General features: G+C 46.4%; 2 long non-coding RNA genes across 2 annotated transcripts; both read left to right on the top strand.

Moving 5' to 3' along the window:
* The first annotated feature begins 2,777 nt into the window (after positions 1-2,777).
* LOC134417889 (uncharacterized) lies at positions 2,778-6,367 on the top strand. The gene is made up of 3 exons (XR_010027643.1): positions 2,778-3,415; positions 4,106-4,181; positions 4,950-6,367. It is a non-coding gene; the product is annotated as an uncharacterized LOC134417889 (long non-coding RNA).
* A 14,260-nt stretch (positions 6,368-20,627) lies between these two features.
* Positions 20,628-23,439, top strand: LOC134418124 (uncharacterized). The gene is made up of 3 exons (XR_010027712.1): positions 20,628-21,269; positions 21,347-22,716; positions 22,865-23,439. It is a non-coding gene; the product is annotated as an uncharacterized LOC134418124 (long non-coding RNA).
* The last annotated feature ends 678 nt before the right edge of the window (positions 23,440-24,117 follow it).

Below are 24,117 nucleotides of genomic sequence, written 5' to 3' on the forward strand. Positions count from 1 at the left end.
GGGTTCGGCCGCTCATAGTTCGGCGGTGCCGTGGCTCGGAGGCGCTTTGGAGGCGTTGATTGCATCGCTGTGTTCAGTTTGCAGCGGGTGTACGCTAAGGGATACGGTGTTCTTCCTGAGTGGTACGGTTCTCGGTGCCGGTAGGGATGATAAAGGTTTGTTTTGGATTGAGTTTTGTAGTCGGAGTTTTTTTTTTTTTCCCGGGGTATTATGTTTAGAAGGGCGTGCAATGTTTTTTACGGGTCATAGCGTGAAGCAGCGGTTCGGATTTTAATTCTGTTGCGGTGGCTTTTATTAGCGTGAGTGTGTAGTGTTTGTTTTGGAGGGCTTGAGGTAGCGTCGTGTCGTTCATAGCAGCGGGTTTTTAATCTTTATAATTGCATGTGTGTTTATCGTCTTCCAGGGCTTTTATTTGGTTGGTTTATTTGATTGTAGTGTATGTTTTATGGTTACGGATAATTTGGGGGACATTGTTTATGGTTACGTTTGTCTTTAGTCTTTGTGTTTGTTTCTAGGTGGTATTTTTATTTTGATAGCTTGAGGCACTATGGGTTTATTCAGTTGGGAATAATTTTTTTGTTGCAGTTTTAAGTTTATCTGGTTTTTGGTATTATTCTTGTTGGTTTCTTTATTTTCTTTTTTTTTGTTGTTGTTGTTGTTGTCTTTTAATTTTTTTGAGTATTGTTTATCAGGGTTTATTTTGGGAACATGGGTATTTATATGGTGGTTTTTAAAACTATTTATTTATTTGGGTAGTTAATTTCTTAGTTTTTAGTGGTTAAGATGTTTTTCCATTTAGTTAATTAGTTCAGGTTTTAAAGTTACTTTTACAGAGGATTGTTTATTCGTTAAGTTAGCGTAGAGGTAGAATTTTGTTGGTTTTTTCTTTTTTAGTAATGTCGTTCAGGGTGAGTGGCACTGGCTTGAGTTTAGTAGATTGGTTTGACTTTTTTTTAGTACTTTTTGTAATTTGCTGTGTGTGTTTCTATAGGATTTTCTTTTATTTTGGTTCCATTTTTCTGTCGTGATGAGAATTGTTATTGAAAAGAGTGTTCTTGGTTTTTTCGCTGACACTTGTTTGGCTGTTGGAGGTATCTTGATGTTTTTGGAAGATATTGGTGGGAATTTGATGCTGTTTGTTTTGTCATTTCATTTAGGAATTGGATTTTAAATATGCAATTATGACTCTAACTATATTGAAACAAAAGAAATAGATGTGTAGCAATGGGAATGAGCCAATTTTATTTTTATATATTCGGTCAATTTTTAAAATTTAACATGTAACATAAGTCATTATATGTTACAATAAGTTACTCTAATTTTAATAGAGTATTGTGTATGTTTATAGATATATGAATAGAGAATATAAATGTAAATACAAGCCAAGCAAAAATACAAATATATAAATGTATTGCAACTATATGCAGATCTATAAAAAATTAATAATAAATTGTAAATGTAAAATAACATAAATTGATACAATATATAATACACGTAATACTGCATATATTTTATGAAAAATATTATAGGAAATGGATATAAAATAGATATAAATGCGGGTGTGATATATCTATCTACTTATATCTATCATTTGTTGTATATTATGATAAATATAAATATAAAAAAAATTTAGGTAGTTTAAAATAATGGATGGTTTTGTTTTTTCTTTGCCAAAGCAGGGGTTTTAGTGTAAAAATTACAAATACAAATAATATAAAGGTAGAAATATAAGTATAGAAATATATCATAAACACATTAAAGATTTATATAAAAATTAGAAATATAAGGAAAAATAAGTTGTAGCAGTAGATATGGTAAATAATTTAAAAAATAATTCCCGTATATTTTTTGAATAAGGTGCATATTATATGTAGTTATTAATATAATGCATCAACATAAACTATAAATATATATAAAATATCAACTATCTATAAGAAGGAATAAAAGCTCTGTGTCACATGCAGCAGTAGAAAATTTCAGGCTCCCAGGGAATAAATCGTTTTCTTTAAAGCATTTTCGTTTTGGAGTTTTTTTTTTACTCCCGGGTAGCCTGAAAGTTTCTACTGCTGCTTTTTTAATCTGAAGGTGGAAAGGTAAACCAAGATCAGAAATAGAAGAAAGGCAAAGGGAAGGGAAGGAAAGGAAAGGAAATGAAAGGAAGCAGGAGAGCAAGGGGGAAGGGAAGTGGTGAAAAAAAAAACAGAGTGAAAAAAGTAAAAAGAGTTGGAGGAAAAAAGAGAGGGCATCCGGGAGGAGCGGTGCTGCCTCAGGTCCTTCCCCGCCCTGGGGCGAAGGACCCGTTTGATGCCCAGAAGGGACTGCAGCTCCCGGTGGCGGGGGACGGAGCCGTGGCTGTCAGCCCGAGACTACAACTCCCGGCAGGCCCTGTTGCCGGCGCGGCGTGTGACGCAGCGGCTGACGCGGCACGTGAGTGGCTGCCAGCCCGAGACTCCAACTCCCGGCAGGCCCTGCTGCCGGCGCGGCGTGTGACGCAACGGCCGACGCGGCCCGGCATTTTTCTCTAAATCGGCAGTAAATACAGCTGAGTAAAATTAGCTTGGTTTTCTTCCTTCTTTTGTAACTGAACTGTTTTTATTAAAAATTCTATTTGAATATGTAGAAAAAGTGGGGATGTCCTGTAATATATCGTAGCTTTTCTTGTTTACAGGGTGCTCAGAAAGCATGCGTCCCTTAGAGTCCCACAGAAAGGTTCTCAGTGTGCTCTCTATCAAGGTATGTATTTACAAATAAGTGATCCCTTTAGATATTTGCCTGTGTACCTTTTCCTGTAATTCAGAGCTTGCGTTCTGTGGGTTGTATGATAAAGCTGTAAAACATGTAAGAATGGTTTTGCAAGTCTGAATCGTTGAAGGCAGCAATAAGTGGATTTAGAGCCTGTTCTTGAGCAGACAAAGGGAAAAAGTGTGACTCTGATGCTGAACTTGTCATTTTTCATTTGACTTGTCTTGAATGATTTAGGAATAGAGAGAACTAGAAAAAGAGAGAAATAGAATCGATTATTGAGCAGTCCTCAAATGCTCACCATAATTCAGTGTAGAGCCAAAGGGAAGGGTGATGGAACAGAGCTCTGTGCTTTGGAAGGAAATAAATTTAAACCTGATCTCCGCACAGAGTCTCACTAACTTCTGTGGTTTTAAAATACAAAATACGTTTAGGAAGTGTTGGAAGTTAGTATTTTGGGAAAGAAACGGCAGTTCCACAGAACATTCCATTTCACAGAGGCTCTAGGAAGGATTCATGTTGTAACTGCTGTCACTGCAATCAGTTGGTGGTTCAGCCTTGAAACGTGCACTTGGCCTTCTATAAAGCGCTGTTTTGTTTGCCTTTCATTGCTATGAGTCTTGATAAATTGGAGAAGAGCCCAAGAGAAATTTTTCATCCCTTGATATAAAAGGTAGGAAGTGACTTTTTTTGGTTTGGTTCTTTTTCTTTATTATTTCCTGGAAATAAAAGTAATTAAGTATAGGTACTACTGGTTTGTTTCTTCCAGTAGCAGATGATAACAATAGCAGTAGTAATAGTAAAAATAATAATAGAAATAATAATAATAGCAATGTAATACTACCTAAACTGTCTTTATCCATTGGACTGGCCATTTCAAATCAAAACTTCTAAACACAAATCAAACCATCATCCTTGTAGAATCTTTCACAGCAGCGGGCTAAAGATCCTGGTTTTGTTGACAGGATTTATTGGTTCTGGAAGAGCAAGAGGGAAGTACAAGCCTAACTACTTCTAGCTCACAGACCCGTCCAGTGAACCCAGCTTTGTGTTTTGGTGGGCTTTTGATGACTTTGAAATCAATTGCTCATTCCAGTAAAAAAAATTCATGTTTTTTTGAACGTGACAGCAGAAATAACTTTAAGCACCAACTTAATAATAATAGATCACCAGTTTAAGTTAAAAATTCATGCTATACTAACAAAGTTCAAAGGTAAATTATTACCTATTAGGAGATGGTATAAAGTGTATGTTCTAATGTGTAATGCAAAGATACATACATACCAGATAGTCCTTAGAGGAAACAAATTTTTATGACTGCTGTTTGATTGTTTACCATACGATATTTGGTTTTATTTCCCAGGGATCGGTGAATTTTAACTTTGGAGTCCTCTATGCTAAGGATGCTCAGCTTACAGATGATGAAATGTTCAGTAATGGTGAGTTTTTCACGTTCTCTTTAATTGCTGTGCTGATCTGAATAAGAAAAAAACAAAAGCAAGAGGGAAAAAAAAGGATGGTTTATTATTTTTTACGCTGTTATGTTTGTTTCCTCAGTATTTGCTGCAGCTCTGCTTACCCAAGCTTTGTGTTCCTTCTGTCCCACTGGGAGTTGCCCAGTTTGGTTGCATCTGGTGAAATTCACCCTGAGACCTTACACAACTAGCTCAAACTACGTGAGAGCCATTTGCAGTTCTCTCCAGACACCTGGAGAATGGGTGACGTTTCTGAGGGTCTGGCAAGTGTACTTCTATCAAAACTCAGTCTGTGAAGTTTCTGGGGAAAACCCTTCTGTGTCCTGAAGGGTTCAAACTCCTGTGAGGATCCATTTATCAGGTGCTCACCTGGATGGTTCCAGCTCTTAAAGTGAACACTTGTACTCTTACCCTGTAGTTTACATCTATTGTATTTTTGTTATTTTGCAAGATTTTTTGTCTTTGCAAAATATTGTGCATTTCACTCTTTGGAACCTCTCAGATGGTTCTTTGGTGCAGCACCACCCCATGGGACACTTGGCTGCTGTCCTGAAGGGGATGGTCGCTAGAATTGTAAATTCTGGAGAGTTTATAAGTCTTCTGTCCCCAGGGAGGTACCATGCTTTGTTTACTTTTGTTCTGTTTGTTAGGCGCTGCTTCTCGTTGCAAGTATGAATTTCAAACTGCCCTGTTCTTATTTTAACTGTTTTCCTGGTTCTCTCCGTCCGACAGGGAAAGACTCTCATATCCTCGTCGTCGGGCTCGGTGCTGTCCAAGAAGATACAGAGACTAAAAAAATCATAAGAAGCAAAATATGACTGCAGGGAAAAGAAGCTGGAGAGAACAGAATGTGATATTGTTATCCTTACCCTGTATTAGAAACATCCGCTGTGCTTTGATGCTGGCAGCTGCCAGGGGCTTGTTAGCTCTTTGTAGGCAGGTGTAGGTGTTCACTTGTAGGTTTTTTCTCTGGACAAGTCAATTCAAACTTTGCTAAGCTTATATATGCAAATTACTCTCTAGCACAGTCCAGCATGACATTTTTGAATGTTGTAAAAATACCATGTTACTTGGAAATTGCTAATGATGAGAAGCTTTAGGGGAAAATAAGATGTCAGTGTTGGGAGATGTGAGAAGAATTTTGAGGGGATGTTAGACTGAAATAAAGCACACTTGAAGCTGGACTGGCATGCTGGCAGATCCCCTATTAAACAGTAGTGCTGAGATTAGCCTGGGGGTTGCCCATTGTTTCTGTAGAAATAAATGTTTTCTGGTCTTCAGAAGTAAGCTGCTTTGAAAAGCTGGAAGGTGCAGCATAGTGACAATCCGTGTGCTTCGCATTAAAAATAGATTTCAGAAGGGTCCTAGGCTTTTGTCTTTTCCTAGAAGTCGATGTAATCCTGTCGAGGAGTTTTTAATTCTGTGCTGCCATGTCATCAATCAGGGCCCTGTCGTACTAATCATCATCCAGATGCAAAACAAAAAATCAGACCCCGTCCCAAGCACTTAGAGCCCAGAATACGATTTCCTCAGGCTGCCATTTGTGTGCCATCGGTACTCACCATGGAAGCGAGCTGGGGATTGTTGCACCCGTTGGGAACAAACCGCTTCTTGTCACACAGAAATGGAATTGGGACGACACCTCGGCCAGCCCCTCTCTGCCATCGTCTCCTGAATCTGCAGCAGAGCAGTTCCAGTCCATCCGGGCACGTGCAATCCAGTTCCTGATGATCTGAGCACACGGAGCAGCGCTCAGCTGCTGTGGGGGGCTCAGGGAAGGCAGAGTGTGCATTGTCATCTTCCTGAACCTACAGACAAATCAAAGTGAGAAGCCACAGGGTGGAAATCAGTTGCATATATGCTAAACAAAACTTGCAGGTTGTTTTTAAGAATTGTTTTTGCTTGTTCTTTGTTGTGCTTCTGTGCTTAGAAAACCTCCCTTTAAAATCAGTTCAGTTCATCAGTTGAACCTTTGTTTGCAGACCCTCAGTGAGCAGAATTTGTTGCAGACTCAGTGCACGCTGTGCCGGCCTCCCGGGAGTGTGAGGAGCTCATGTGTGCTACTTTTTGCTTTAGGACGCTCTGAGGTATTTATTCCTTTTGGGATACGTGATGAGAATTCCCAAGAGAGGTAGTTATAAGGTATGACATTGGGAAAAAGCTTGTGTGGTTGGAATGTTGTTGCTGTCAAAAGTTAATTTTTCCTTCATTCTTAGCCAGTAGTTAGCTTTTTGCTTTATTTTTGTGGTATCAGTATTTTATTGTTTAAAAAATTCCTTCAAAATAACTTCAGTGGTTGCCCACCAGTATCTTGTTCAGATTTGCCTATTTGCTTGTAGCTGAAATGTTCACATCTTGTTTATCATTCTGTTTAAGAAACTGCTGCCCAGCCAACTAATAACTGAATATCCATCTGTCTGGGACACGGGGAGAGGATTTAGGTAATGTCTTTGTTTCCAGAAAAAAGTTCCAGTGAAGTTTCTAAATAGAGGAGAAGGGGGTGAAGACTCAGGGCTCTGATGCCGTTGGGGCACCCCAAGGTCCCCAGGAGAGGGAGCGGTGCAGGAGCAGGTGTGTTCTCATCTAATATTGAACAAATTATAAATATAAATATGAAAATTATAAACATGAAAATATTTTTAAAATACTTAAATAAAGCGGGTTTTCTTTATTGGTCAATAGGCAGGGTTTTGATTGTAAAATGTATAAATACAAATAATATAAAAGTAGAAATCTAAGTTTAGAAATATATAATAAATACATACAGATAAATATAAAAATTAAAAATATAAGAAAAAATTAGTTGTAGCAGTAGATATTATACATAATTTAAATAATAATTTAAATCTATTTAAAAATTTTATATATATAATATGTCATTATTAATGTAATACATCCAAAGAAACGATAAATTAAAATATGAATGTATAATTATACAAAGTATAAATAAAAAATATTTCAATATCCTTTAAAAGAATGGGGTTTTTTTTATTTATTTGGTTAGAGACGGGGTTTTTATTTGGAATAATGGAAGTATTATAGAAGTATAAAACTAAATATAGAAATATACAGTCAATATAGAAAGATATTTGTAAAAAACACGAGAGAACGACGCCTCCTTCGGCCGAATGGAACGAGCTCAGCCGAACCAAGGCGAGACCGGCGGAACCTGACGGCCTCGAGCGAACCGAGGCCAGGCTTGCGAGGCTGCCTGAACCGAGCCGAGCTTAGCCGAACCGAGCCCGCTGCTCTCGTGCGCGCTAATTAGCGCGAGTGCGGTCACAGCCCAATGAGCTCCTGTGCCACGCCGCGCTCCCGATCGTGTCCGTGGGATGGCCGGGCCGCCCGCGGGACGCGGCAGCAGGAGAGCCCCGAGCCGGGCGAGTTTAACGTGAGGCGGCGACGGGAGCCGAGCGGAGCCGAGCTCAGCCGAACGCGCAGAGCGCGGCTCCGAGTTGGGCCGAAGCGAGCCGGGCCGCGCCGAGCGCACAGAGCGGCTCCGAGTTCGGCCGAAGCGAGCCGAGCCTCGCCGAGCGCAGAGAGCGGCTCCGAGTTCGGCCGAAGAGAGCCGAGGCGCGCCGAGCGCACTGATCGGCTCCGAGTGCGGCCGAAGAGAGCCGAGCCGCGCCGAGCGCACTGAGCGGCTCCGAGTTAGGCCGAAGCGAGCCGAGCCCCGCCGAGCGCACGGAGAGGCTCCGAGTTCGGCCGAATGAAGCCGAGCCGCGCCGAGCGCACAGAACGGCTCCGAGTTCGGCCGAAGCGAGCCGAGCCGTGCCGAGCGCACTGAGCGGCTCCGAGTTCGGCCGTAGCGAGCCTCGCCTCGCCGAGCGCACTAAGCGGCTCCGAGTTCGGCCGAATGAAGCCGAGCCGCGCCGAGCGCACAGAACGGCTCCGAGTTCGGCCGAAGCGAGCCGAGCCGTGCCGAGCGCACTGAGCGGCTCCGAGTTCGGCCGTAGCGAGCCGAGCCGCACCGAGCGCACTGAGCGGCTCCGAGTTAGGCCGAAGCGAGCCGAGCCCCGCCGAGCGCACGGAGAGGCTCCGAGTTCGGCCGAAGCGAGCCGAGCCCCGCCGAGCGCACTGATCGGCTCCGAGTTGGGCCGAAGAGAGCCGAGGCGCGCCGAGCGCACTGATCGGCTCCGAGTTGGGCCGAAGTGAGCCGAGGCGCGCCGAGCGCACTGAGCGGCTCCGAGTTCGGCCGAAGCGAGCCGAGCCGCACCGAGCGCAGAGAGCGGCTCCGAGTTCGGCCGAAGCGAGCCGAGCCGTGCCGAAGGGTAGAGTCCAGCCGAATGCAGATGACAATGCCCGAGTTTAGCCGATTACAGCCGAATTTAGCCGAGCATCTGTGAGCCCTGCGCGCTTCAGGTGAGCGTGCATCGTTGCCGGCCTGGGATTGAGTGAAATGCGCTAAGGAAACCAGCTCTGGGGAGGGAGGCAGGGAAATCCTCTCTTAACGTTTACCAATTCTTCCGTCAAACTCATCACGGCAGGACAGCCTGAAGACTGAAAGTGTAAGAAGATGTGAAGAGAAACAGAGAATCTGACAGGAGCATCGAACGCACAAGTGCACGAATTTTGCTTTTTGCTTGGATGTGAACTCAGAAGTTGTAAGGAATTTGGGAAGGAGAAGGGACATTTCAGAAGGAGAAGAAGGAAAAGAAGTTGTTGTTGCAGTCCTGGCAAAAGCTTTTGTTCTAGCTAATAAAAGAAGTTAGTTTAAATTAAGGAAAAAAAAAAAAAGTGGTTTCTTTTTTCTTCACTATTATATTCTTTGGTGGTATATGGTGTGTTGTTTTATTTCTTGGTGTTATTAGCTCTGTGTAAATTGTTTTTTGAGTCAAGCTAACTTTGCATGGGATGTTTTGTATTTGAGGTAGGATCAATTTCAAGAGGTTTCTTTCACAGATAGGTATTACTGGGATTTTGGTTTTGTTTACTGTATGCATAAACATAGAGATTTGGTAGGGCCAGCTGGGCTGCTGGAGCTTTGGGTGTGAATTTATTAGATGGCTTTTGTTAAACACAGAATAATTATGTAAGGTAACAGCAAATTACCCAATTACCCAATTGATCTAGCTATGTAACCTTACCACAAAGTTTTATATCTTGCCAGGTTTCTGTTCTTCTGCTCCAAGTAGTTGTTGTAAAAAAGAAAGCACTGTTATTTTTCTGAAGAGTTTTCTTCTATAACAAGCCCTTTACTGCCCTTGAATGTGAGTCAGAGGAGCCAAACAGCTGCAGCTGCTCTGAGGGTTTGGTGGGATTAGCCCCCTCCCTTTTCCTGGGTGCCATGGGAACGAGAGGCGGGCACCATCAGGGGTATATTAACCCCAGCCGTGGCTGAGGGGCTTCATTCCCTCTCTGGGATATGCTGGGTTAAGAGCTCTCCTCATTTCAGTGAAGAGGCTTTTTCAGCCCATCTCAGCTTCATTCCAGCAGGTGTTTCTGGACATCTAAAGCACAGAGGCTTGGAAAATTCTGTGAAGAAAACAGCATGGAATACAGGGAGTATTTAGGTTTGTGATTTTGGGTTTTGTGTTTAGGAGTGGTAAGGTGCTTTTGTAATGTTTAGTTTTGCTCTGGTTTTTTTTTTGGTTGGATTTGTTTTTTTGGAGTATTTGGGTTTTTTGGGTTTTTTGGGGGTTTTTGGTTGGTTTTCGTGGGTTTTTTGGATTTTTTTATGTTTTCTGTGGTTTTTTTGTTTCTGTGGGGAGTTAGGTGTTTTGGGTTTTATGGTTTTTGGTTTTTTTTTTGTTTTTTTTTTTTTTTTTTTTATTTAAGGAGTGCAACTCCCTGAAATTCCAAGCTGTGTCAAGCACAACATTTTTTTCAGCAGATTGATCATGACACAAGAGGGATCTGCCCAGTGTCCAAGAAGATGTTTGAGATTGAGGCTTCACGTGAGTTGAGGATTGTAATTGGGAGAGGGAGGGTGAGCAGGTGTCCAGTTAGGAGTTCTTGGGAGGGGGTTTGAAGGCAGCAGGGTGAGAAAGGGTGTTTATTTGAGGGCCCCTCCACACAAGGCTGTTCACAAGCCTATCAGAGGCATTCCCATGTCTTAGAGCACACAAGGTCATCTAGTGCACTCACAGGAATGCCATTGAACTTTGCCTTTCTCTAACCCAGGTGGCACTCCTAATGAAGGCCACAGCCTTGGAATCAGGATGAAGCTGGAGCCTGAAGGAGCCAGGCACACTCAGGAGAGGGCAAGTAGCTGCCTTGGTGGGATTTGGCCCAGATAACTCTGGACTCACACTTTGGTTTTGGTTTTCTTCATTGCAGCTGACCGAGAGGCTCACAGGCCATCACAGAGCCCTCCGAGGCAGACTCATTTCAGGTGCAACGTGGATTCCCCTCACCGATCATCCAAAAGATAAATCGGGGGCCAGGGCCTGGAGATGGGGGAGTAGCAGGTTGGAAATCCCTGGGACAGATTTAAAAATTGGCAGCGGCAAAAGCAATCTTCTGCAAGGGCCTCTTAGGACAGCTAAAGGGAGAGGCTCTGCTTTTGATGGCAGCTTTCAGGCGGGCAGTGCAGAACAGCTCCGGTCTGTGTCGTGTTGTCCGGTGTGCCGTGTTCCCTAGTGTGTCTTTGGGGTCCCTTTTGCCTTCTCCCCTCGAGGTCTTCACCACAAGCATGATGTGCCGTGTTTCACGTCTCCCTCTTTGTCACGTTCTGTGTCACGGGTGTCTGCACACATTTGGGACGGGGCTGCTCTGCACTGCCGCATAGCCTGGTGCGACTGGAGAAGTCCCAGGGACTTGGAATTTGTAATGTGGGGTGTAGTTGGACTCTAGATGGGATTTGTAGATGGACACAGGATATCTGGAGCTGTTCAGTTATCCTGCAAGAGTTTGACTCTTGTCCTAACTTTTTTTTCAGATTGAGATGGATTAAATCTGTGCCAGAGGGCCCCATCCCGGGTTAGGGGATTGCCCCGAGCAGGTGAGGCCCCATTTGTCTCTGCAGCAGAAGTGTGTATGGTGACTCTGTTACAGCTCTGTTCTTTGTCTTTCTTTTTAGGAAGTCAATCTGGATACCAGCAGCCAAGGTGAGCAGCGGAGAGAAGTGGTTGTTATTGCTCAGCTCTCAAGAACAACAATTTTTCAGCAGATTCATCATGACACAAGAGGGATCTGCCCAGTGTCAAGGATGATGTTTGAGATTGAGGCTTCAGGTGAGTTGGGGATTGTGACTGGGAGAGGGAGGGTGAGCAGGTATCCAGTTAGGAGTTCTTGGGAGGGGTTTTGAAGGCAGCAGGGTGAGAAAACGTGTTTATTTGAGGACCCCCCCTACAAGGCTGTTTAGAAGCCTAGCAGAGGCATTCCCGTGCCTTACGGCACACAAGGTCATCCAATGCACTCACAGGAATGCCTTTTAACTTTGCCTTTCTCTTACCCAGGTGCCACTCCCAAGGAAGGCCACAGCCTTGGAATCAGGATGAAGCTGGAGCCTGAAGGAGCCAGGCACACTCAGGCAAGGGCAAGTAGCTGCCTTGGTGGGATTTGGCCCAGATAACTCTGGACTCACACTTTGGTTTTGGTTTTCTTCATTGCAGCTGACCGAGAGGCTCACAGGCCATCACAGAGCCCTCCGAGGCAGACTCATTTCAGGTGCAACGTGGATTCCCCTCACCGATCATCCAAAAGATAAGTCGGGGGCCAGGGCCTGGAGATGGGGGAGTAGCAGGTTGGAAATCCCTGGGACAGATTTAAAAATTGGCAGCGGCAAAAGCAATCTTCTGCAAGGGCCTCTTAGGACAGCTAAAGGGAGAGGCTCTACTTTTGATGGCAGCTTTCAGGCGGGCAGTGCAGAACAGCTCCGCTCTGTGTCGTGTTGTCCGGTGTGCCGTGTTCCCTAGTGTGTCTTTGGGGTCCCTTTTGCCTTCTCCCCTCGAGGTCCTCACCACAAGCATGATGTGCCGTGTTTCACGTCTCCCTCTTTGTCACGTTCTGTGTCACGGGTGTCTGCACACATTTGGGACGGGGCTGCTCTGCACTGCCGCATAGCCTGGTGCGACAGGAGAAGTCCCAGGGACTTGGAATTTGTAATGTGGGGTGTAGTTGGACTCTAGATGGGATTTGTAGATGGACACAGGATATCTGGAGCTGTTCAGTTATCCTGCAAGAGTTTGACTCTTGTCCTAACTTTTTGTTCAGATTCAGATGGATTAAATCTGTGCCAGAGGGCCCCATCCCGGGTTAGGGGATTGCCCCGAGCAGGTGAGGCCCCATTTGTCTCTGCAGCAGAAGTGTGTATGGTGACTCTGTTACAGCTCTGTTCTTTGTCTTTCTTTTTAGGAAGTCAATCTGGATACCAGCAGCCAAGGTGAGCAGCGGAGAGAAGTGGTTGTTATTGCTCAGCTCTCAAGAACAACAATTTCTCAGCAGATTCATCATGACACAAGAGGGATCTGCCCAGTGTCAAGGATGATGTTTGAGATTGAGGCTTCAGGTGAGTTGGGGATTGTGACTGGGAGAGGGAGGGTGAGCAGGTATCCAGTTAGGAGTTCTTGGGAGGGGTTTTGAAGGCAGCAGGGTGAGAAAACGTGTTTATTTGAGGACCCCCCCTACAAGGCTGTTTAGAAGCCTAGCAGAGGCATTCCCGTGCCTTACGGCACACAAGGTCATCCAATGCACTCACAGGAATGCCATTTAACTTTGCCTTTCTCTTACCCAGGTGCCACTCCTAAGGAAGGCCACAGCCTTGGAATCAGGATGAAGCTGGAGCCTGAAGGAGCCAGGCACACTCAGGCAAGGGCAAGTAGCTGCCTTGGTGGGATTTGGCCCAGATAACTCTGGACTCACACTTTGGTTTTGGTTTTCTTCATTGCAGCTGACCGAGAGGCTCACAGGCAAACACAGAGCCCTCCGAGGCAGACTCATTTCAGGTGCAGCGTGGATTCCCCTCACCGATCATCCAAAAGATAAGTCGGGGGCCAGGGCCTGGAGATGGCGGAGTAGCAGGTTGGGAGTTCTTGGGACAGATTCAAAAATGAGCAGCGGGGAGAGCAATCTTGTCAAGGGCCTCTTAGGACAGCTAAAGGGAGAGGCTCTGCTTTTGATGGCAGCTTTCAGGCGGGCAGTGCAGAACAGCTCCGCTCTGTGTCGTGTTGTCCGGTGTGCCGTGTTCCCTAGTGTGTCTTTGGGGTCCCTTTTGCCTTTTCCCTTCGAGGCCCTCACCACAAGCATGATGTGTCGTGTTTAATGTCCCCCTGTTTGTCACGTTCTGTGTCACGGGTGTGTGCACACGTTTGTGCCGGAGCTGTTCTGCCCTGCCGTATGGCCTGCTGCAATAGGACAAACCATAGGGAGTGGGAATTTGTAATGTGGGCTGTACTTGGGCTCTAGATGCTGTTCCTAGATTGACATAAGGTGTTTGCAGCTTGTGAGTTACCCTGGTGGTGTTTGACATATGTTGTAACTTTCTTTCAGGTGCAGATGCATTCCATGTGTGGCAGAGGGTCAGGGTTAGGAGGTGCCGGGCCTTCTTAGGAGCGCGGTGAGTAGCAGAGTGGTGGGGTTTTGGCCGATGCGGTGCCAAGATCAGGCACTGATGTTTGGTTCTCTTTAATACAGCTGTCTGAGAGACCCCAGCCCGGTGCCAGCAGGACCTTCCCAGGTGACGAGGTGGCCTTTCTTTGCACCAGAGACCAGCATCCCCAGATGTCTGAGAGATAAGTAGAGGGCTGGGACCCACAGAGGGGATGAAGGCATGGTGCTTGTTTGGGAATTACTGGGAGGGGTTTTTGAGTCCAATTTTGGGCGGGGGTGGTGGTGTGTCCATGAAGTGGCACCTTCGGCCCCATGAAAGCCAAGTCTCACTTTTGATCTCAGTGCTGAGGTGTGTAGCAGGGCAGAGCAGTCCCGGTGTGTCTCGTGTCACTTGTCTATTGTGCATTATGTGTTGTTTGTGTATCCCATGTCTTTATATTAGGGGGCCCTCTCAGAAACCCTGGCATCCTTGTTAGCATCTGTGATCTCTGCATTCCCTGGCCTGGCACCCGGGCCACAGAACTTTTGACTGGGGAGCTCAGACAGGCATCAGACTCTCTTCTCTCTTTGGAAGCATCCAGTCAGGTGTCTTGTCAGGTCTTCTTCGGAGCTGTACAGACAGCTGTGCCCCACCTGGATCCATTATGGTGGATTAGGACTTGCAATAATATGAGGTTAGGTGCAGCATTCTGACAGTAGGATTCCTGGGCATCCATCATTGCTGTCCTTGGAATAAATCATTCAGTTATCATCTTCTTCCTTCATGGTTCTCTGAGCCTCATCAGCTCACCATTGGTCTCAGCTCGGTCATCTCCTTTTGCATTCTCTCAGTCCTTGCAGCCATTTTCCTTGCCTAGAGATTTCTGTCTGTGTCTTGTGCCCATTGTTTGTCACGTCCTGTCCTGTGTCACGGGTGTCTGCACACATTTGGGACGGGGCTGCTCTGCCGTGCCGCACAGCCTGTTGCGATAGGAGAAGTCTTGGAGACTTGGAATTTGTAATGTGGGTTGTAGTTGGACTCCAGGTGCGATTTGTAGATGGACACATCATATCTGGAGCTCATCAGTTATCCTGCAACAGTGTGACTCTTCTCCTAACTTTTTTTTCAGATTGAGATGGATTAAATCTGTGCCAGAGGCCTCATCCTGGGTGAGGGGATTGCCCCGAGCAGGTGAGGCCCCATTTGTCTCTGCAGCAGAAGTGTGTATGGTGACTGTGTTACAGCTCTCTTCTTTGTCTTTCTTTTTAGGAAGTCAATCTGGATGCCAGCAGTCAAGGTGAGCAGTGGAGAGAAGTGGTTGTTATCGCTCAGCTCTCAAGAACAACAATTTCTCAGCAGATTCATCGTGTCACAAGAGGGATCTGCCCAGTGTCAAGGATGATGTTTGAGATTGAGGCTTCAGGTGAGTTGAGGATGGTGACTGGGAGAGGGAGGGTGATCAGGTATCCAGTTAGGAGTTCTTGGGAGGGGGTTTGCAGGCAGCAGGGTGAGAAAGGGTGTTTATTTGAGGGCCCCCCCCACACAAGGCTGTTCAGAAGCCTAGCAGAGGCATTGCCATGTCTTAGAGCACACAAGGTCATCCAGTGCACTCACAGGAATGCCATTAAACTTTGCCTTTCTCTAACCCAGGTTCCACCCCTAATGAAGGCCACAGCCTTGGAACCAGGATGAAGCTGGAGCCTGAAGGAGCCAGGCACACTCAGGCAAGGGCAAGTAGCTGACTTGCAGGGATTTGGCTCACATAACTCTGGACTCACACTTTGGTTTTGATTTTCTTTATTGCAGCTGACCGAGAGGCTCACAGGCCATCACAGAGCCCTCCGAGGCAGACTCATTTCAGGTGCAGCGTGGATTCCCCTCACCGATCATCCAAAAGATAAGTCGGGGGCCAGGGCCTGGAGATGAGAGAATAGTGGGTTTGAAGTTCTTGGGGCAGATGTAAAAATTGGCAGCAGAAAAAGCAATCTTCTGCAAGGGCCTCTTAGGACAGCTAAAGGGAGAGGCTCTACTTTTGATGGCAGCTTTCAGGCGGGCAGTGCAGAACAGCTCCGCTCTGTGTCGTGTTGTCCGGTGTGCCGTGTTCCCTAGTGTGTCTTTGGGGTCCCTTTTGCCTTCTCCCCTCGAGGTCCTCACCACAAGCATGATGTGCCGTGTTTCACGTCTCCCTCTTTGTCACGTTCTGTGTCACGGGTGTCTGCACACATTTGGGACGGGGCTGCTCTGCACTGCCGCATAGCCTGGTGCGACAGGAGAAGTCCCAGGGACTTGGAATTTGTAATGTGGGGTGTAGTTGGACTCTAGGTGGGATTTGTAGATGGACACAGGATATCTGGAGCTGTTCAGTTATCCTGCAAGAGTTTGACTCTTGTCCTACCTTTTTTTTCAGATTGAGATGGATTAAATCTGTGCCAGAGGGCCCCATCCCGGGTTAGGGGATTGCCCCGAGCAGGTGAGGCCCCATTTGTCTCTGCAGCAGAAGTGTGTATGGTGACTCTGTTACAGCTCTGTTCTTTGTCTTTCTTTTTAGGAAGTCAATCTGGATACCAGCAGCCAAGGTGAGCAGCGGAGAGAAGTGGTTGTTATTGCTCAGCTCTCAAGAACAACAATTTCTCAGCAGATTCATCATGACACAAGAGGGATCTGCCCAGTGTCAAGGATGATGTTTGAGATTGAGGCTTCAGGTGAGTTGGGGATTGTGACTGGGAGAGGGAGGGTGATCAGGTATCCAGTTAGGATTTCTTGGGAGGGGTTTTGAAGGCAGCAGGGTGAGAAAGGGTGTTTATTTGAGGACCCCCCCTACAAGGCTGTTCAGAAGCCTAGCAGAGGCATTCCCGTGCCTTACGGCACACAAGGTCATCCACTGCACTCACAGGAATGCCTTTTAACTTTGCCTTTCTCTTACCCAGGTGCCACTCCCAAGGAAGGCCACAGCCTTGGAATCAGGCTGAAGCTGGAGCCTGAAGGAGCCAGGCACACTCAGGAAAGGGCAAGTAGCTGCCTTGGTGGGATTTGGCCCAGATAACTCTGGACTCACACTTTGGTTTTGGTTTTCTTCATTGCAGCTGACCGAGAGGCTCACAGGCCATCACAGAGCCCTCCGAGGCAGACTCATTTCAGGTGCAACGTGGATTCCCCTCACCGATCATCCAAAAGATAAGTCGGGGGCCAGGGCCTGGAGATGGGGGAGTAGCAGGTTGGAAATCCCTGGGACAGATTTAAAAATTGGCAGCGGCAAAAGCAATCTTCTGCAAGGGCCTCTTAGGACAGCTAAAGGGAGAGGCTCTACTTTTGATGGCAGCTTTCAGGCGGGCAGTGCAGAACAGCTCCGCTCTGTGTCGTGTTGTCCGGTGTGCCGTGTTCCCTAGTGTGTCTTTGGGGTCCCTTTTGCCTTCTCCCCTCGAGGTCCTCACCACAAGCATGATGTGCCGTGTTTCACGTCTCCCTCTTTGTCACGTTCTGTGTCACGGGTGTCTGCACACATTTGGGACGGGGCTGCTCTGCACTGCCGCATAGCCTGGTGCGACAGGAGAAGTCCCAGGGACTTGGAATTTGTAATGTGGGGTGTAGTTGGACTCTAGGTGGGATTTGTAGATGGACACAGGATATCTGGAGCTGTTCAGTTATCCTGCAAGAGTTTGACTCTTGTCCTACCTTTTTTTTCAGATTGAGATGGATTAAATCTGTGCCAGAGGGCCCCATCCCGGGTTAGGGGATTGCCCCGAGCAGGTGAGGCCCCATTTGTCTCTGCAGCAGAAGTGTGTATGGTGACTCTGTTACAGCTCTGTTCTTTGTCTTTCTTTTTAGGAAGTCAATCTGGATACCAGCAGCCAAGGTGAGCAGCGGAGAGAAGTGGTTGTTATTGCTCAGCTCTCAAGAACAACAATTTCTCAGCAGATTCATCATGACACAAGAGGGATCTGCCCAGTGTCAAGGATGATGTTTGAGATTGAGGCTTCAGGTGAGTTGGGGATTGTGACTGGGAGAGGGAGGGTGATCAGGTATCCAGTTAGGATTTCTTGGGAGGGGTTTTGAAGGCAGCAGGGTGAGAAAGGGTGTTTATTTGAGGACCCCCCCTACAAGGCTGTTCAGAAGCCTAGCAGAGGCATTCCCGTGCCTTACGGCACACAAGGTCATCCACTGCACTCACAGGAATGCCTTTTAACTTTGCCTTTCTCTTACCCAGGTGCCACTCCCAAGGAAGGCCACAGCCTTGGAATCAGGCTGAAGCTGGAGCCTGAAGGAGCCAGGCACACTCAGGCAAGGGCAAGTAGCTGCCTTGGTGGGATTTGGCCCAGATAACTCTGGACTCACACTTTGGTTTTGGTTTTCTTCATTGCAGCTGACCGAGAGGCTCACAGGCCATCACAGAGCCCTCCGAGGCAGACTCATTTCAGGTGCAACGTGGATTCCCCTCACCGATCATCCAAAAGATAAGTCGGGGGCCAGGGCCTGGAGATGGGGGAGTAGCAGGTTGGAAATCCCTGGGACAGATTTAAAAATTGGCAGCGGCAAAAGCAATCTTCTGCAAGGGCCTCTTAGGACAGCTAAAGGGAGAGGCTCTACTTTTGATGGCAGCTTTCAGGCGGGCAGTGCAGAACAGCTCCGCTCTGTGTCGTGTTGTCCGGTGTGCCGTGTTCCCTAGTGTGTCTTTGGGGTCCCTTTTGCCTTCTCCCCTCGAGGTCCTCACCACAAGCATGATGTGCCGTGTTTCACGTCTCCCTCTTTGTCACGTTCTGTGTCACGGGTGTCTGCACACATTTGGGACGGGGCTGCTCTGCACTGCCGCATAGCCTGGTGCGACAGGAGAAGTCCCAGGGACTTGGAATTTGTAATGTGGGGTGTAGTTGGACTCTAGGTGGGATTTGTAGATGGACACAGGATATCTGGAGCTGTTCAGTTATCCTGCAAGAGTTTGACTCTTGTCCTACCTTTTTTTTCAGATTGAGATGGATTAAATCTGTGCCAGAGGGCCCCATCCCGGGTTAGGGGATTGCCCCGAGCAGGTGAGGCCCCATTTGTCTCTGCAGCAGAAGTGTGTATGGTGACTCTGTTACAGCTCTGTTCTTTGTCTTTCTTTTTAGGAAGTCAATCTGGATACCAGCAGCCAAGGTGAGCAGCGGAGAGAAGTGGTTGTTATTGCTCAGCTCTCAAGAACAACAATTTCTCAGCAGATTCATCATGACACAAGAGGGATCTGCCCAGTGTCAAGGATGATGTTTGAGATTGAGGCTTCAGGTGAGTTGGGGATTGTGACTGGGAGAGGGAGGGTGATCAGGTATCCAGTTAGGATTTCTTGGGAGGGGTTTTGAAGGCAGCAGGGTGAGAAAGGGTGTTTATTTGAGGACCCCCCCTACAAGGCTGTTCAGAAGCCTAGCAGAGGCATTCCCGTGCCTTACGGCACACAAGGTCATCCACTGCACTCACAGGAATGCCTTTTAACTTTGCCTTTCTCTTACCCAGGTGCCACTCCCAAGGAAGGCCACAGCCTTGGAATCAGGCTGAAGCTGGAGCCTGAAGGAGCCAGGCACACTCAGGAAAGGGCAAGTAGCTGCCTTGGTGGGATTTGGCCCAGATAACTCTGGACTCACACTTTGGTTTTGGTTTTCTTCATTGCAGCTGACCGAGAGGCTCACAGGCCATCACAGAGCCCTCCGAGGCAGACTCATTTCAGGTGCAACGTGGATTCCCCTCACCGATCATCCAAAAGATAAGTCGGGGGCCAGGGCCTGGAGATGGGGGAGTAGCAGGTTGGAAATCCCTGGGACAGATTTAAAAATTGGCAGCGGCAAAAGCAATCTTCTGCAAGGGCCTCTTAGGACAGCTAAAGGGAGAGGCTCTACTTTTGATGGCAGCTTTCAGGCGGGCAGTGCAGAACAGCTCCGCTCTGTGTCGTGTTGTCCGGTGTGCCGTGTTCCCTAGTGTGTCTTTGGGGTCCCTTTTGCCTTCTCCCCTCGAGGTCCTCACCACAAGCATGATGTGCCGTGTTTCACGTCTCCCTCTTTGTCACGTTCTGTGTCACGGGTGTCTGCACACATTTGGGACGGGGCTGCTCTGCACTGCCGCATAGCCTGGTGCGACAGGAGAAGTCCCAGGGACTTGGAATTTGTAATGTGGGGTGTAGTTGGACTCTAGATGGGATTTGTAGATGGACACAGGATATCTGGAGCTGTTCAGTTATCCTGCAAGAGTTTGACTCTTGTCCTAACTTTTTGTTCAGATTCAGATGGATTAAATCTGTGCCAGAGGGCCCCATCCCGGGTTAGGGGATTGCCCCGAGCAGGTGAGGCCCCATTTGTCTCTGCAGCAGAAGTGTGTATGGTGACTCTGTTACAGCTCTGTTCTTTGTCTTTCTTTTTAGGAAGTCAATCTGGATACCAGCAGCCAAGGTGAGCAGCGGAGAGAAGTGGTTGTTATTGCTCAGCTCTCAAGAACAACAATTTCTCAGCAGATTCATCATGACACAAGAGGGATCTGCCCAGTGTCAAGGATGATGTTTGAGATTGAGGCTTCAGGTGAGTTGGGGATTGTGACTGGGAGAGGGAGGGTGAGCAGGTATCCAGTTAGGAGTTCTTGGGAGGAGTTTTGAAGGCAGCAGGGTGAGAAAACGTGTTTATTTGAGGACCCCCCCTACAAGGCTGTTTAGAAGCCTAGCAGAGGCATTCCCGTGCCTTACGGCACACAAGGTCATCCACTGCACTCACAGGAATGCCTTTTAACTTTGCCTTTCTCTTACCCAGGTGCCACTCCTAAGGAAGGCCACAGCCTTGGAATCAGGATGAAGCTGGAGCCTGAAGGAGCCAGGCACACTCAGGCAAGGGCAAGTAGCTGCCTTGGTGGGATTTGGCTCACATAACTCTGGACTCACACTTTGGTTTTGGTTTTCTTCATTGCAGCTGACCGAGAGGCTCACAGGCAAACACAGAGCCCTCCGAGGCAGACTCATTTCAGGTGCAGCGTGGATTCCCCTCACCGATCATCCAAAAGATAAGTCGGGGGCCAGGGCCTGGAGATGGCGGAGTAGCAGGTTGGGAGTTCTTGGGACAGATTCAAAAATGAGCAGCGGGGAGAGCAATCTTGTCAAGGGCCTCTTAGGACAGCTAAAGGGAGAGGCTCTGCTTTTGATGGCAGCTTTCAGGCGGGCAGTGCAGAACAGCTCCGCTCTGTGTCGTGTTGTCCGGTGTGCCGTGTTCCCTAGTGTGTCTTTGGGGTCCCTTTTGCCTTTTCCCTTCGAGGCCCTCACCACAAGCATGATGTGTCGTGTTTAATGTCCCCCTGTTTGTCACGTTCTGTGTCACGGGTGTGTGCACACGTTTGTGCCGGAGCTGTTCTGCCCTGCCGTATGGCCTGCTGCAATAGGACAAACCATAGGGAGTGGGAATTTGTAATGTGGGCTGTACTTGGGCTCTAGATGCTGTTCCTAGATTGACATAAGGTGTTTGCAGCTTGTGAGTTACCCTGGTGGTGTTTGACATATGTTGTAACTTTCTTTCAGGTGCAGATGCATTCCATGTGTGGCAGAGGGTCAGGGTTAGGAGGTGCCGGGCCTTCTTAGGAGCGCGGTGAGTAGCAGAGTGGTGGGGTTTTGGCCGATGCGGTGCCAAGATCAGGCACTGATGTTTGGTTCTCTTTAATACAGCTGTCTGAGAGACCCCAGCCCGGTGCCAGCAGGACCTTCCCAGGTGACGAGGTGGCCTTTCTTTGCACCAGAGACCAGCATCCCCAGATGTCTGAGAGATAAGTAGAGGGCTGGGACCCACAGAGGGGATGAAGGCATGGTGCTTGTTTGGGAATTACTGGGAGGGGTTTTTGAGTCCAGTTTGGAGCGGGGGGTGTTCATTAAACGGCTCGTTAGGCCCCATGAAAGCCAAGTCTCACTTTTGATCACAGTGCTGACGTGTGCAGGGCAGAGCAGTCCCGGTGTGTCTCGTGTCACTTGTCTATTGTGCCTTGTGTGTTGTTTGTGTATCTCATCTCCTGTCTTTTGCCTTAGGGGGGCCTGTCAGAATCCTTGGCATCCTTGTTAGCATCTGTGATCTCTGCATTCCTTGGCCTGGCACCCGAGCCACAGAACTTTTGACTCGGGAGCTCAGACAGGCATCAGACTCTCTTCTCTCTTTTGAAGCATCCCATCTGATGTCTTGTCAGGTCTTGTTCTGGGCTGTATGGACAGCTATGCCCACCTGGATCCATTCAGGTGGATTAGGACTTGGTGTAATATGAGGTTAGGTAGAGGATTCTGACCGTAGGATTCCTAGGCATCCATCTTTGCAGTTTTTGGAAGAAATCATTCAGTTATCATCTTTTTCCTTCGGGGTTCTCTGAGCCTCATCAGCTCACTATCAGTTTGAACTCAGTCGTCTCCTTTTGCATTCTCTCAGTCCTTGCAGCCATTTTCCTGGCCTAGAATTTTCTGTCTGTGTTGTGTCCCCATTGTCTGTCCTGTCCTGTCTGTCCTGTGTCACTGGTGTCTGCACACATTTGTGCCCGAGCTGCTCTGCCCTGTCGCATAGCCTGGTGCAATAGGAGAGGGCCCGGGGATTTGGAATGTGTAATGTGGGGTGTAGTTGGACTCTAGATGGGAATTGTAGATGGACACAGGATATATGGAGCTCTTCAGTTATCATTGAACTGTCTGACTGTTGTCCTAACTTTTTTTTCAGATGCACCTCCTCAGATGACTGCAGTAGTTCTGTAGATTCCTTCTTCTGAAAGGGAATAGGGCTCAAGAATTCATCTACCAGAGAATTTTTGCAAGTCCTGGCTTGTATTGTATCTGCCTATGGTGGCTTATGTTCTATGTACCTATACATCTATCTTCTATTGGATTTTGGGTAGAAAATTTATCAGTCCAGAGTGGGGACAAGTCCTAGCTGTCAGATAGCCACTCGTTGACCCTTCCTGTCGTCTCACAGGTCCCCGAGGCTGCTGATTTCCCCAGGATCTGCCATTTTACCTCACGGAGTGGCAGCCAGAAGATGTGTCACATCACGTTCTTCAGCATCTCGAGTAAGGGCCGCAGTGAGCGTTTAAGTGGAAAGATTGTGTGAGCGTGTGTGAGAGCACGTGGCTGTGTCTGTCTGTGTCTGCTCGTCTCTGCGTGTGTGAGCGCATGCTGACTGGATTTAACCTTGTGTGTGTGACTTTTGCTTTCCAGGTTTTGCGACTCCTTGTTAAATTCAGAATAAAAAATCCCCAGCCGGGTTGTATTGCATGAACTGACATGGTATGTACCGATGTTGGCTTAAAACCCAGAAAACCAGACGAAGATGAGCAGGAAAAAACCAGAAAAAAACCCTATGATGGACAAGAAAAAAACCCAGAAAAAGCCCAGGATGGGCAAGAAAGAAATGAGAAAAAAACCCCAGAAAATAATCCCAGATGGGGAAGAAAAAAACCTAGAAAAAACCCCAGAAAATCACCCAAGATGGGCAAGAAAAAACCCAGAAAAAACCACAAGAAAAAAACTCTGAGATGGGCAAGAAAAAAACCAGAAAAAAGTCTGAAGATGGGCAAGAAAAAACCTGGAAAAAACCCCCAAGATGGACAAGAAATAACCCAGAAAAAAATTCGAAGAAGGGAAGAAAAGACCCAGAAAACACCCAGAAAAAAATCGCAACTCAAGTATAAATATAGAAATGCTTGTCAAGTATATGCAGATATATAAAGAAATGTTAAATTATTTGAAATATAAAATAACATAAATATAACATATATACAGTATTACTTGTATTTTGGATCGTATTGATTTATGTTTATTTCCTATAATACACTACAATATTTATATCAATTTTACATCTATCATCTCTATCATTTGTTATATGTTACACCATATTGATATACTCTAGGTTTTTTTAAGTAGTTTAAAATAAAGGGGAGTTTTTTTTTATTTGGCAAAAGCAGGTGTTTTAGTATAGAAATTATAAATACAAATAATATAAAGGTAGAAATCTAAGAATAGAAATAGATCATAAATAGCTGAAGGTTAATATAAAAATTAAAAATGTAAGAAAAAATAAGTTGTAGCAGTAGATATGGTACATAATTAGGAAAATAATTTATCTCTATTATTTGAATAGGATACATATTATACATAATTATTAATATAATACTTAAGTATAAACTATAAATATAAATGTGAATATAGTCATGAGCGCTATAAATATAAAAATATTTCAATGTAGTTTAAAAGAATAGAGCTTTTTTGTATTTAGTTAGGATGGGATTTTTATTTTAAATAATGAAAGCATGATAGAAATGTAATGTTAGACATAGAAATATACAATCAATATGGCAAGATATTTATAAAACCACAAAATATAAGTAAATATAAATAATAGAAATAGACAGAATATATTATATAAATTACATGCTACATCAATGTCCAGTATAGCTATGAATGTGAATATA

The sequence above is a fragment of the Melospiza melodia genome, chromosome 4 (genome assembly GCF_035770615.1).
Source record: "Melospiza melodia melodia isolate bMelMel2 chromosome 4, bMelMel2.pri, whole genome shotgun sequence".
Taxonomy (NCBI): Eukaryota; Metazoa; Chordata; class Aves; order Passeriformes; family Passerellidae; genus Melospiza; species Melospiza melodia.